Consider the following 14436-nt stretch of genomic DNA (forward strand, 5'->3'; position numbering starts at 1 on the left):
ATCTTCTTTTGAAAAGTTTCTGTTCATGTCCTTTGCCTACCTTTTTGATAGAGGTGTTCAATTTTTTCCTTGTTCATTTTCCTGAGTTCTATATAGATTCTGTTTATCAGTCCTTTATCAGATGTGTAACATGTGAATATTTTCTCCCATTCTGTAGGTTGTCTGTTTGCTCAGGTCCCGTTTATTTATTTTATTTATTAATTTCCTTCAGGTCCCATTTATTTATTTTTGTTGTTACTGTGACCGCCTTTGAGGTCTTCTTCGTAAATTCTTTGCCTAGGCAAATGTCTGTAAGAGTTTTTCCAACATTGTCTTGTAGAATTCTTATTAGAGTTTCACGCCTTAAGTTTAAGTCTGTTATCCACCATGAGTTGATTTTTGTTAGAGGAAAGGTATGGATCCAGTTTCAGTCTTCTACATGTGGCTATCCAGTTTTCCCAGCACCACTTATTGAATGAGGATTCTTTTCCCCAGTGTACGTTTTTGTCTGCTTTTGTCAAAGATTAGATGGCTTTATAAGGATGGTTTTATATCTGGATTCTCAGTTCTGTCCATTGGTCTGTGTCTCTGTTCTTGTGCCAGTACCATGCTGTTTTAGTTTCTGTGGCTTGTAGTATAGCTTGAAGTCTGGTAAACTGATGCCTCCCAATTTGTTCTTTTTGCTTAAGATTGCTTTTACTATACGGGGTCTTCTCTAGTTCCATACAAAGCATAGAATTATGCTTTTTAGATCTGTGAAAAATGATGTTGGTATTTTAATAGGGATTCCATTGAATCTGTAGAACACTTTGGGTAGTATAGACATTTTAACAATGTTGATTCTGCCAACCCATGAGCATGGTATGATTTTCCACCTGTTTACGTTCCCTGTTATTTCCTTCCTCAGTGTTTCATAGTTCTCCCTATAGAGATCTTTTACTTTCTTAAATATATTCCTAAGTATTTTATTTTCTTTGTTGCTATTGTGATGGGTATTGAGTCTTTGATTTGGTTCTCAGTCTAACTGTTGTTGGTGTATATAGGAATGCTACTGATTTCTGTACATTGATTTTGTAACCTGAGACTTTGCTGCATTTGTTTATCAATTCCAGTAGTCTCATGGCAGAATCTTTGGGGTTTTCTAAATATACTATCATATCATCAGCAAAGAATGATAGTTTGACCTCTTCTGCCCCCAGTTGTATGCCTTTGACTTCCTTCTCTTGTCTGATTGCTCTGGCTAGGACTTCCAGCACTTGTTGAATAGAAGTGGTGTTAGATATCAACCTTATCTGGTTCCAGTTCTAACTGGGTATGCTTTCAATTTTTCCTCATTCAGTATGATGTTGGCTGTGGGTTTGTCATATATGGCTTTTATCATTTTTAGGTAAGTCCCATCTATGCCTATTTTGTTAAGCATTCTTATCATAAAAGGGTGCTGAATTTTGTGAAATGCTTTTTCTGCATCTATCAAGAGGATCATATGGTCTTTGTTTTGCTTCTATGTATGTGGTGAATTATATTTATAGATTTGCATATGTTGAACCATCCCTGCATCTCTAGGATGAAGCCCACTTGGTCGTGATGGATTTTTTTTTTTTTTAATAATCACCTGAATTTAGTTTGCTAGGATTTTGTTGAGAATTTTGCATCTATATTCATAAGGGATACTGGTCTATAGTTTTCTTTTTTGTTGCATCCTTTCCTGGTTTTGGTATCAGAGCAATGTTGGCTTCATAAAATGTGTTGGGGAGGTTCCTTTCTTCTCTGTGTTGAGGAATAATTTCTGCAGGGTAGGCACCAGTTCTTTTTTGTAGGTCTGGTAAAATTTGGGTGTGAAACCATCTGGTCTGGGCCTTCTCTTTTTAGGAAGGTTTTTTTGCTGCTTCAATTTCAGTACTTGATATTGGTCTGTTCAGGAATTCTGTTTCTTCCTGATTGAGCTTATGGAGGCTGTGTGTTTCTAAGAATTTGTCCATTTCCTCCACATTTTCAGGTTTATGTGCAGTTTTTTATGGTATTCATAGATGATATTTTGTATTTTGGTGACGTCAGCTGTAATTTCTCCTGATGGAGCTTATTAGAGTTCTTTCTTTTCTGCTTCTTGTTAATCTAGCAAGAGGTATGTCAATTTTATTTTTTTCAAAGAACCAACTTTTTGTTTTATTAATCTTCCATATATTTTTTTTGTTATCAATTTCATTTAGTTCTGCTCTGATCTTTCTTATTTTCTTCTGCTGGGTTTGGGGTTGGTTTGCTCATCCTTTTCCAGTTCTTTGAGATGATTCATTAGATTGTTGATTTGTGATCTTTCTGTCTTTTTGGATGTAGGCATTTATGGACATAAATTTTCCTCTCTGACTGCGTTAGCTGTGTCCCACAGATTTTGGTAACTGTATCTCCTTTATCATTTATTTCAAAGAATCTTTTGATTTCTATTTTAATTTCCTCCTTAACGCAATAATCGTTCAGTAGAAGGTTGTTTAGTTTCCATAACTTTGTGTAGAGATGAGAGTTTCTGTTAGAGTTGATTTCAAATTTTATTCCACTGTGGTCTGAGAAGATGCACAGTATAATTTCTGTTTTTTAAAATTTCTAGAGACATGCTTTGTGGCCTAGGATATAGTTAATCTTAGAGAATGTCCCATGAGCTGATGAGAAAAATATGTATTCAGTGGTTTGGGGATACAATGCTCTGTAAACCAGCATTATTCTTAATTAAAAGCATCCCCTGGTCTGGCACGATGTCTTACACGTGTAATCCCAGCAATTTGGGAGGCTAAGACAGGAGGATTACTTGAGGCCAGGAGTCCAAGATCAGCCTGGGCAACACAAGGCGACTCCATCTCCACAAAAGTAAAAAAATGAGCCAGGCACATGCCTGTAGTCTCCAGTACTCAGGAGACTGAGGCAGGAGGACTACTTGAGCCCAGGAGTTTGAGGTTATGGTGAGCTATGATTACACGACTATACTCCAACCTGGATGACAACACTGTCTCTAAAAAAAGAAAATACCCCCTTTTACTTCCAAAAGTAGTATGGTAATGAACTATATGGTCACACCCCCTAAAAGGCATAGGGTATGCTATGGTGGTCAGAAATGGAAGGGGACTTGTGACGGCCTAGAAAGATGGATCAAGCATATGAGATGGGGGTAGAAAGAGAGAGCTGCAGCTAAGGCAGGGGCCCACTCATGACGAAAGATCCAGATGCAGGAAAGATACCGGGGTGTGTTCTTTTTAAGACACAGAAGTCTGAAATTGGAAAAATCATAAAAGCAGCAAACATGAGTAAGAAGATAGTTCTAACTGGGGTTCATAGCCAGCTAAAAAGAGTAGAACCCTTGGCAGTAATGTATTTTCAAGCAAATAGGAAGAAAAGTATACCAAACTCTACAAATGAATAACTTATGAAATTAATTTTCTTTATTTTTCTCCCTTTTCATATTCATTCTCTTCCTAACTTCTCCCATACTTTCTCCAGAACCTTGATACACACTGAGCTCACCTAAACTAACTCTCCAAGGTATTGTGCAATCCCTCTAAACATTGATATTGCCATTTGCTAAGCTCTGAACCTTGAAAAGATTTGAGCAGCTGGTTCCCAAGGCCTTGGGTGTCTGACACAATCTGATTCGGTCATGTGACCTGCTGACTCAAAACCTGAACACCTCTCCTCTCCAGAACTTCATTCCCTGGTTCCTATGTGGCATTCTTCATCACTGAAATAAAGTGTAGCCTTCAATAAAGCAAAACCCCAGGTTTTCTTGTGAATTCCCAAGTTCCAAAGAATGGGAAGAAATGTCTTATGAAAACTCTTTTTGCTCCTTGAATTCTAAATAGCTTTTATGACCAGGGCATGGTGGCTCATACCTATAATCATAGCACTCGGGGAGGCTGAGGCAGGAGGATTGCTTGAGCTCAGGAGTTCAAGACCAGCCTGAGCAAGGCTGAGCCACCGTCTCTACTAATAATATAAAAATTAACCAAGCATGATGGCACTTGTCTCAGCTACTTGGGAGGCTGAAGCAGGAAGGTCGCTTGAGCCCAGGGATTTGAGGTTACTATGAGCTAGGCTGACACCACTGCACTCTAGCCACTGCAACAAAGTTAAACTCTTTCTCAAAAAAAAAAAAAAAAAAAAAAAAAAAAGCCCTGGTAGAAAAAGAGTAAGTCTAGAAGCCCACCTCTGTAGGACTCTGTAGGGTGGGGTCGGGAACAGGGTTGACTTTCATATAAAATGTACCTAAAGAGGCCTGAGTCTGAGGTCTGTGTGATTCCTGATGAAGAAATGCCCTGATGAAATATGTTGTTCCCCAGTAAAGTTCATTTTCTTTGATAATTCCTCTGTCCTTTTCCAAATTAAACTAGCAAAATATGAACTTTTGTAAAATCATCTCAGCCATCCACCTCTCTAAATTTTCAAGCCTTTGCCTGTCCTTCCCTCACCAAAAATACTGTTTTAGAAAACTGATTACCAATGAAGGAGTTAGAAGGTGGAATTGGATCAAAATACCTTTAAATGAAAGCAGCAGCACAAGCCCTTCCCTCTAAATGAGATGGCCTCACCTCTGGGCCCATGAAGAAAAGCCCACTCCAAGGTGCTAGTTTTCATTTTGCTTCCTAAGGGCACCTCTGCATTCATAACCAAAGTGAAGGAGAATATTGCATGACTTCAGAAGAAAGCCAACCACCTTGTAACATCTTCAGGAAATTCTGTACTCCCTTAGGGCTTGCAAAACTCCCTATGTCTTGCAAACCAAAAGCAAGTTCTCAGTCACCCAGCTCTAGTTTGCATAATTAAAGTGGAAGCTGGTTCTTTTCTGGGTGGCCCTAGACCCAACCAACCCTATGGGGTCTGTGACAAAAATAAGATGTTAATACAAATAAAATGAAGTGTTGCAGCAGTGAAAGCTTTTATTATTTAGATGAGCAGCAAAAGCCAGTCCTCTGGATCCCCCTCTGACCCCTACCTACTCAGGATCCTACAGCCAGGATAGTGTCTACTTCAGGTACTGTATTATTTTGAAGTTGGCACACATATAACTTAATATCATGTTATAATTTATAAGACTTTTCAGAGAAACAATTTACTAATATCTTCTGTTATCATTCTTGACATGGAAAAACATAGCCTATGATCTGTTACCTTGCCCACTCCCACATCTCTACCTCCTTTTCTTTCTCACATTGTCCCATTTATACATTAGTCATCTTTGCAGTAGCAGGAACCACAGGATTTTAGATGGTCACATTCACTATGGCCGTGTGGGGAGAAAGAGTCCACCTTCAAAGTCAACTAGATAGGCTCTAACCTCTTTTCTCCATATTGGGCATCCAGGTAAGCTTTCCTTTGTACAAAGAGTCATGCTACAGGAAAAAGTTTGAAAATCACTGATATTGTCTAAATCCCTCACTTTAAAAAAGCACAAACTAAGATCCAGAGAAATTTACCTTATATAAGATCAGCCAGTTTTAGCAGAGCAATTGGTAGAGCCCTATTCTCAAATTGCTTGTCTATGGCTCATCCTACTAAGCAACAAAAAAGCCTAGTGATCTTTGAAGAGAAAGGTAGCTCAAAATACGCTTTTGATCAAAACCCTCTTGGGAGAAGGATCAAGATGGCAGACGAGAAACACTGCCAGAAAGAGTGTCTCTGCAGAAAAGACAGATTCTAGCAGAAATTAGAAAAAAGAAGCAAGAAGGCAAGAATACAGCAGACGAGGGCCGGAAGGAGGGGTACCTGAGACCCCGGGAGACTCAACAGGAGGAGGCTTCGGAGCAGAACTGGAAGCTGAGACCGCCGGAGCAGCCCGGAGACCAGCGGGAAGGGTAGGTGGATAAATCACCTTTCCCCTCCCCTGCATTTGGGACTGCTGGTGGGCTCCCCAGCAGGTGGAGAGACCTGCAGACACCAGCCCAGAGATGGCCGCCGCCAGCTAGCGGTGAGCCTGTAGTGGACGCAGCACCAGACTCCCAAATCCCTCGGGGCACCTCCGTGTGCACAGACCCGAGCCGCGTGGCAGGCGCCATATGGCCTCCTCCCTTCTGCTGACCCTACCTGCAGCTGCCCAGAGAGACAATACAGCCACCAGCTGGAGGCACCTCCAGGAAACGGGACCTTCCCTTTTGGGACCCTACAGCTGACTAAGGGGAACTCAGACTGTGAGCTCCCTACCCGCCAGCCCTCCCAGGTGCTACTGGCACGGTGTTCCCAGGAGAACGGTGCCGACTCAGAGGATGAGAGACACAGACACAGCTTGGACTCCCTGTGGGTGAATTGGGACCGGAACTCCTCTCCCTGGTGGGGATACAGTTTGAACTCTGGGACCCAGAGGTCAGACCTGCAGACTAGATCCCGTGCACGGAGGTCTAGCATTGCCTGGGGCACAGAAGGGATATTTGTGAACAGCCTGCGGAGGTGTGTGTGCCTCCAGGGGCAGATCAGCATCCTAGAGGACAACCCTCCCACCAAAGGGAGGCCGGGCGCCCAGCCTAGGCAGTGTTTCTGCCCAGGGAACCTCCCCGCAGGCATCACAATCCGGGGAGGCCTGGTGGCGTGTGGTCTGGCCTGCTGGCAGAGGCCCAGGAGTAGCTGCGGAGTTGGGGAGGGTGGAAAGAAGTGAGGCCCGATCCAGACTGCGGGTCTCAGACAGCCCCACCCCCACAAGCAGACTTTCTGGCTGAGTGGGACCATTCCAGCCCTGCCCTGGCAGCTTTTCCTGGAAGCAGAGAACAGAACTTTGATCCCTGCTAACGGGATTGGTGGTGCCTGAGGGCAGGCTTACCCAACCCAGCTCCGCCCAGAACAAGAGCTGATAACAGGACACAAAATCAATAGCATAGCCTGTTCCTCCAAGCAAGCACCACCTACTGACAGGGACGGCATCCTGCACAGCCTTATCACAGCACCCACTGACTCATTATACAGGGAGTGGTCGAATCTCACCCACAGACACCACCTAACGGCTCAGAAACTAAAGGCGTGTGAATATCCAAACAAAAACCTAAAGGAAAGAAACAACAACTGATCGACATGGGAAGAAATCAGTGAAAGAACTCAGGAAATATGAAGAACCAAACGGAAAACACACCCCCAAAGAGGAGCCCCAGCCCCATAGAAACGGACACCAACCCAAATCAGGCAACCAAAATGACAGAAGAGGAATTTCATCTGTGGATCATAAGAACACTCACCGAGCTGCAACAACAACTCAATAACCAACACAAAGAAACCACAAAAAGCCTCCAGGGTCTGGAAAAAGAAATGGACACAATGAAGAAAAGTTTAACCGAACTCCTGGAAATGAAGAATCAATTCAGGGAACTACAAAATACAGTGGAAAGTCTCAAGAACAGGGTAGATCAAACAGAAGAAAGAATCTCAGAGCTTGAAGATAACACCCTCCAACTAAATAAAGCCATCACAGAGAGAGAGCAGAGAAACAAGAGAAAAGAGCAAAGCCTACAAGAGATGTGGGATTATGTGAAGAAACCTAATGTGAGGGTCATAGGGTTACCGGAAGGGGAAGAGGACAACACCCAAGGGTTGGACAAGCTATTTGAAGATATAATAGAGGAAAATTTCCCAGGCCTTGCTCAAAATCTCGATATACAAGTTCAAGAAGCTCAGAGGACCCCTGGGAGATTCAATGCAAACAGGAAGACATCACGACATGCAGTCATCAGACTGACCAAAGTATCAACTAAAGAGGCCCTTCTAAGAGCTGTAAGACAAAAGAAGCAAGTGACATACAAGGGAAAGCCAATTCAAATAACACCAGCCTTCTCTAATGAGACTTTACAAGCAAGGAGAGACTGGGGCCCCATTCTCACTCTTCTGAAACAAAACAATGCCCAGCCTAGAATCTTCTTCCCTGCAAAACTAAGCTTCATATATGAAGGAGAAATAAAGACATTCTCAGACAAGTAAAGTCTCAGAGAATTCACCAAGACAAGACCAGCCCTACAAGAAGTACTCAAACCAGTGTTATGCGCAGAACACCATAATAAAAGCTCACGAATATAAAAACAACCAAAACCCAAAGATTAAAGGCCAGATAATACAATGGCTCAAGAGAGAAATCAAAGCAACAACATCCAACCCAACAGAATGAACAGTAATCTACCTTACCTATCAGTTCTCTCAATAAATGTGAATGGCTTAAACTCTCCACTCAAGAGACATAGGCTGGCTGAATGGATAAGAAAATACAGGCCAAGTCTATGCTGTCTTCAGGAAACACATCTAACCTGCAAGGATGCATATAGACTAAAAGTAAAAGGGTGGAGATCAGTATTCCAGGCAAGTGGAAGCCAAAAGAAGGCTGGCGTGGCAGTTCTAATTTCAGACGATTTAGTTTTTAAACCAACAAAAGTAGTGAAAGACAAAGAGGGTCATTATATAATGGTGAAGGGCACACTTCAACAAGAAGAGATAACAATTTTAAATATATATGCACCCAACTTAGGTGCACCCAGTTTCATAAAGCAAACCTTACTGGATCTAAGCAAAAGGATTAATAGCAACTCCATAATCACCGGAGATTTCAACACCCTACTGACAGCACAAGACAGATCCTCCAAACAGAAAATTAATAAAGAAATAATGGACTTAAACAAAACCCTGGAACAACTGGGTCTGACTGACATCTACAGGACATTCTACCCACAATCCACTGAATATATGTTCTTCTCATCAGCTCACGGGACATTCTCTAAGATTGACCATATCCTAGGACACAAAGTAAATCTCAAGAAATTTAAAAAAATAGAAATCATACCATGTACCTTCTCAGATCTCAGTGGAATAATAGTAGAAATCAACCCTAACAGAAACACACATTCCTACACAAAAACGTGGAAATTAAACAACCTCCTACTAAATGATTACTTCATAAATGAAGAAATCAAGATGGAAATAAAAAAATTCTATACTCCTACACTGCTGGTGGGACTGCAAATTAGTTCAACCTCTGTGGAAAGCAATATGGAGATACCTTAAAGTGATACAAGTGAATCTACCATTTGATCCAGCAATCTCATTGCTGGGCATCTACCCATGTCGATCAGTTGTTGTTTCTTTCCTTTAGGTTTTTGTTTGGGTATTCACACACCTTGTTTAGTTTCTGAGCCGTTAGGTGGTGTCTGTGGGTGAGATTTGACCACTCCCTGTATAATGAGTCAGTGGGTGCCGTGAAAAGGCTGTGCAGGATGCTGTCCCTGTCAGTAGGTGGCGTTTGCTTGGAGGAACAGGCTATGCTGTTGATTTTGTGTCCTGTTATCAGCTCTTGTTCTGGGCGGAGCTGGGTTGGGTAAGCCTGCCCTCAGGCACCACCAATCCCGTTAGCAGGGACGCCACCTGGGCTGTGCGCACAGCCTCCCTTTGGTGGGAGGGTTGCCCTCTATGACACTGATTTGTCCCTGGAGGCACACACACCTCAGCAGGCTGTTCACAAATATCCCTTCTGTGCCCCAGCAATGCTAGACCTCGGTGCATGGGATCTGGTCTGCAGGTCCGACCTCTGGGTCCCAGAGTTCAAACTGTATCCCCACCAGGGAGAGGAGTTCCAGTCCCAATTCACCCACAGGGAGTCCAAGCTTTGTCTGTGTCTCTCATCCTCTGAGTCGGCACCGTTCTCCTGGGAACACCGTGCCAGTAGCACCTGGGAGGGCTGGCGGGTAGGGAGCTCACAGTCTGAGTTCCCCTTAGTCAGCTGTAGGGTCCCAAAAGCGAAGATCCCGTTTCCTGGAGGTGCCTCCGGCTGGTGGCTGTATTGTCTCTCTGGGCAGCCGCGGGTAGGGTTGGCAGAGGGGAGGAGGAGGCAATATGGTGACTGCCAAGCGGCTCGGGTCTGTGCACACGGAGGTGCCCCGAGGGATTTGGGAGTCTGGTGCTGCGTCCACTACAGGCTCACCGCTAGCTGGCGGCAGCCATCTCTGGGCTGGTGTCCACAGGTCTCTCCACCCACTGGGGAGCCCACCAGCAGTCCCAAATGCAGGGGAGGGGAAAAGTGATTTATCCACCTACCCTTCCCGCTGGTCTCCGGGCTGCTCCGGCGGTCTCAGCTTCCAGTTCTGCTCCGAAGCCTCCTGTTGAGTCTCCCGGGGTCTCAGGTACCCCTCTTTCTGGCCCTCGTCTGCTGTATTCTTGCCTTCTTGCTTCTTTTTTCTAATTTCTGCTAGAATCTGTCTTTTCTTCAGAGACACTCTTTCTGTCGGTGTTTCTCGTCCACCATCTTAGTCACCTCTATTTTAAATAAATTATAAAATTAAGGGGAAAAGTCTTATATTTACCCACATATATGACATTTAAAGCACTCTTCATTCCTTTTTGTAGAACCATGTTCCCATCTGATACTTTTTCTGTATGAATAACTTCTTTCATTATTTGTCATAGTGCAAGTCTACTGACAACAAGTCCTTCCATTGTTTGTTTGTATGAAAAGCTTTTTATTTTGTCTTCACTTTTGAAGGATATTTTCACTTGTTTCCAAATTTTTTTTGGCACTTTAAATATGCCATTCCATTGCCTCCCGGCTTACATAACTTTAGATGACAAGTCCACAGTAATTCTTATCTTTGTTTATCTTTACATACTGTGTCTTTTTTCTCTCTGCCTCCTTTTAAGATTTTTCTCAAATTGTTTTTCAGCAATTTGCGTGTTTTGGTGTGAGTTTGGGTGTATGTAGGTTTATCTTGCATGGAGTTCATTAAGCTACTTGGATCTTTTAGCATTTTCATCAAATTCAGAAAAATTTTCACCATTGTTTCTTGTCTCTTTTTTTTCTTTTTTGAGACAGAGTCTCACTGTGTCACCCAGGCTAGAGTGCAGTGGCACCATCATAGCTCACTGTAACCTCAAACTCTCCTAGACTCAAGCAGTCATCATGCGTCAGGTAAATTAAGGAGTTAATTTACCTTTATAAAAGATCACTAGAGGATGCATGGAGTATTGAGGGGTTGGAAAGATGCAGGGTGAAAGCAGAGAAACTAGTTACAAAGGTATTTAATAATCCAAGCAACTTTTTTTTTTCTGAGACAGAGTCTCACTTTGTTGCCCAGGCTAGAGTGAGTGTGGTGACGTCAGCCTAGCTCACAGCAACTTCAAACTCCTGGGCTCAGGCAATCCTGCTGCCTCAGCCTCCTGAGTAGCTGGGACTACAGGAATGCGCCACCATGCCCGGCTAATTTTTTCTATATATATTAGTCGGCCAATTAATTTCTTTCTATTTATAGTAGAGACCGGGTCTCACTCTTGCTCAGGCTGGTTTAGAACTCCTAACCTTGAGCAATCCGCCCGCATTGGCCTCCCAGAGTGTTAGGATTACAGGCATGAGCCACTGTGCCTGGCCCCAAGCAACTTTTTGATAAAAGTCATTCTCACTGGGCTTAGGTGATTTCTCATTGTGGTTTTCATTTGCATTTCCCTGATGATTAGTGACATTGAACATTTTTTCATGTTTATTACCCATTAGTCTATCCTCGTTTGAAAGACTTCTGTTCATGTCTTTTGCCTACTTTTTAATGGGATTGATTTTTTCTTGCGGGTTTGCTTGAGTTCTTTGTAGATACTGGTGATACTTAATCCTTTATCGGCTGCACAACATGCAAATATTTTCTCCCATTCTGTAGATTATTCACTCTATGATTGTTTTCTTGGCTGTGCAGAAGCTTTTTAATTTAATCAAGCCCCATTTATTTAGTTTTGTTGTTGCTGTGATTGTTATCAGGGTTTTCTTCATAAATTCTTTGCCTAGGCTGACATCTAGAAAGTTTTTCCAACATTTTCTTCTAGAATTCCTATGGTTTCATGTTTAAGCAGTACAAATGAAATCATGTAACCAAAACATTTGTAACCCATAATATTCTTAAATTTAAAAATAAATAAATAATAATCCAAGCAAGAAGTAACTTAGGGTAGAAACAGTGCTGATGGAGAGAACTGGATAGATTTGGAGAGCGTTTTACATATCGAACAGGTAAGACTTGCCATGTACTGAATGAATTAATGAATGAGGTTATTAATGAACAGTTACTAAAATGGGGAGATCCAAGAGGAGAAAGGTCACCATGTGCTATAGAACTTAAGGAAGACTTTCTAGGGGAGGCAGAATGACAGCTAGCCTTGAGAGGTGAGCCTAACTATGGCTAAGGAAAAGTGAAACAGTAGGGATCTGATCTTGAACAAAATCAAGGAATGAGCTTCCATGTGTCTAAGGGCTCTTGAGGAACCTGCCTGCTAGCTTGATGTGAGTATCGGCTGTTGGGGAACAAGCAGGATAGTGGGGTAGGGTGAGATGAGGAGGGGCTAGAGCATAGAAGATCTGGAAAGCCTAGGAAGGTGAACATTGTATCTACCTTTTACTTAATCCCCTGGACAGCTGTACCTTGGGCTTCCTACCAAGCTGACTGGCATTGAGCTCTTTCTCCAAATTCTATGCCTGGACTCAGGCACTCAACTTATTGCCTCCCAGGAGAGGTCCAGAGTGCTCACCGACCTTCCCAATGTCAAGATGACTGGTGTGTCAGTGGGCCGGGAGCTGGAACAGGTCCTTGCCACATTTACCATCCCTGGCAGATATGGCAACACCTAATACTCTATAAATGCCTCAGATAACAAGTATATTATCCCATAAACTCTGAGCTGGAACCATCAGTCTTGTCTCTGCCAAAGGTGGTGGGTTTTTGCCAGCACCAAATGGGAAGTACCTCCAGGGCTGCCTGTTCAACCACCTACCCCCAGGCCACTGCTGCCTCCTCCCCCTCTTCCTCCCAGCAGTCTGGTATGCCAGCCTTTCCTGTCTCCACCAACGAAGGAGTGTGCCCCACAACTCCACAGCAAGAGCCCCTGTGATACCTGGAGAGGAGGCTTGGATTTTAAAATGCCAGACTCTCTAAGAGATCCCATTGAGGTGGTCAGGCTTATATTCCTAAGCCCTGTCCACTCTGTGACTGTAACAGATACATCCCTGCCACATGGTGCCAGCTCAGCTGTGAGCTCTACAAGGGCAAAGACACACAGAGTGTCTCATACCTGCTTGTTCCTGGAAGCTTACACAGTGAGTGTTTAAAGTGAATTTACTTAAATGAATTCACCATGATGTGGATATGGAGTTTGGGACACAAAAATGACCAAATAGCTTCACTGGAGGTCTGCCCACCTCCTCCATGAAAACAACAGCTACTTTTTACTCAGTTGTGTATAACAGTGCTAGGCACATTTCCCACGTTACCTCATTTAATATTTACAACACATCCACCCTTTAAGGTGATGATTGTTACCCACACTTTACTGGTGATGAAACTGAAAGGTCAGACAAGTTAAGGTCACACTACTAGCAAGAAACAGAGCCAAGACTCCCACTCAGGCCTAACTGACCCCAAAGCCCTCATCCTTTCAGATCATAGTCCTAGAGTACTTCTTTGGGTAAAGCCACTGGCATTTTCCACCTGCCATTCAGGAGGGCAATACAGCAACACGTTAGCTCCCCCTCCCATCTTAGCAGGAAGCCGTTTATCAGATTAACAACCTCTGCTCCCACCACAGAAGGCAGGGTTCTAAGGAAACATAACTAGGCTTGGCTGGGCCTTCTGTGGGGGCCAAGGACACAGGGACTCACCGCCTTAGAACAGGGAAGCCACCTTGTGCCTTTCCCCTTCCCAGGGTGAGATTATAATGTATCCTTTGACATCCTTGTTCGGCATAAGATATGAGGGGAAATACAGGATTTGAAGCCAAATAGATAAGGGTTTGAGTACTGACAGGCTGTAGCTTCTCAAGTCTCAGTTCATTCAGGTAAATAGTTATTTAATGGCACTTTCTTCAGAGGGTTGTCTTGGGCATTACATAAGATGGCATATGTAAGGAGCTCACTCCACAAGTGGCATCCAACAGTGATCTCAAACAATCTCTCCTTTCCTCTCAACTGGATAGGGCAGTCATTATTGGTTCCACTTGTCACATGAGCAAACAGAGATGTCAACAGATTGAGTGGCCTATAGCTAGAAGGGTGCCATCTCCTAACTTATAAACCAAGGCTCTTTACTCTGCTTTTTAGCTGGTTCCTCAAAACTGCTGATTTTTCCTTGAATATGTAGCTGTCTGGGTCTTCCTCCTCTTCTCCTCCTCCCCCCAAATTCTTGTATTACCAGTCTCTTTGCACACAAATCAGACTTATCATCATAAAGCAATAGAAAGGGTCACAGGTACAATGGGAGGTAAATACAATTCTTTCCACAAGCAAGACAAGCCCTCTCTGCTGGTGCAGAATCATGACTCACCCGAGACCTTTTATGAGGACCAGATGCTGAGCATGTCTGAATTGCTTCAAATTGCTGCTTCTTTGGTGTGTGCTGGTGGTAGGGAGGGGAACAACCAACATCTATATATATTTATACACTTACCAGGAAATATGTTTATATTGTTTTCCAATCAGGTTTTACCACAAGCCAGGAG

The sequence above is a fragment of the Microcebus murinus genome, chromosome 2 (assembly GCF_040939455.1).
Source record: "Microcebus murinus isolate Inina chromosome 2, M.murinus_Inina_mat1.0, whole genome shotgun sequence".
Taxonomy (NCBI): domain Eukaryota; kingdom Metazoa; phylum Chordata; class Mammalia; order Primates; family Cheirogaleidae; genus Microcebus; species Microcebus murinus.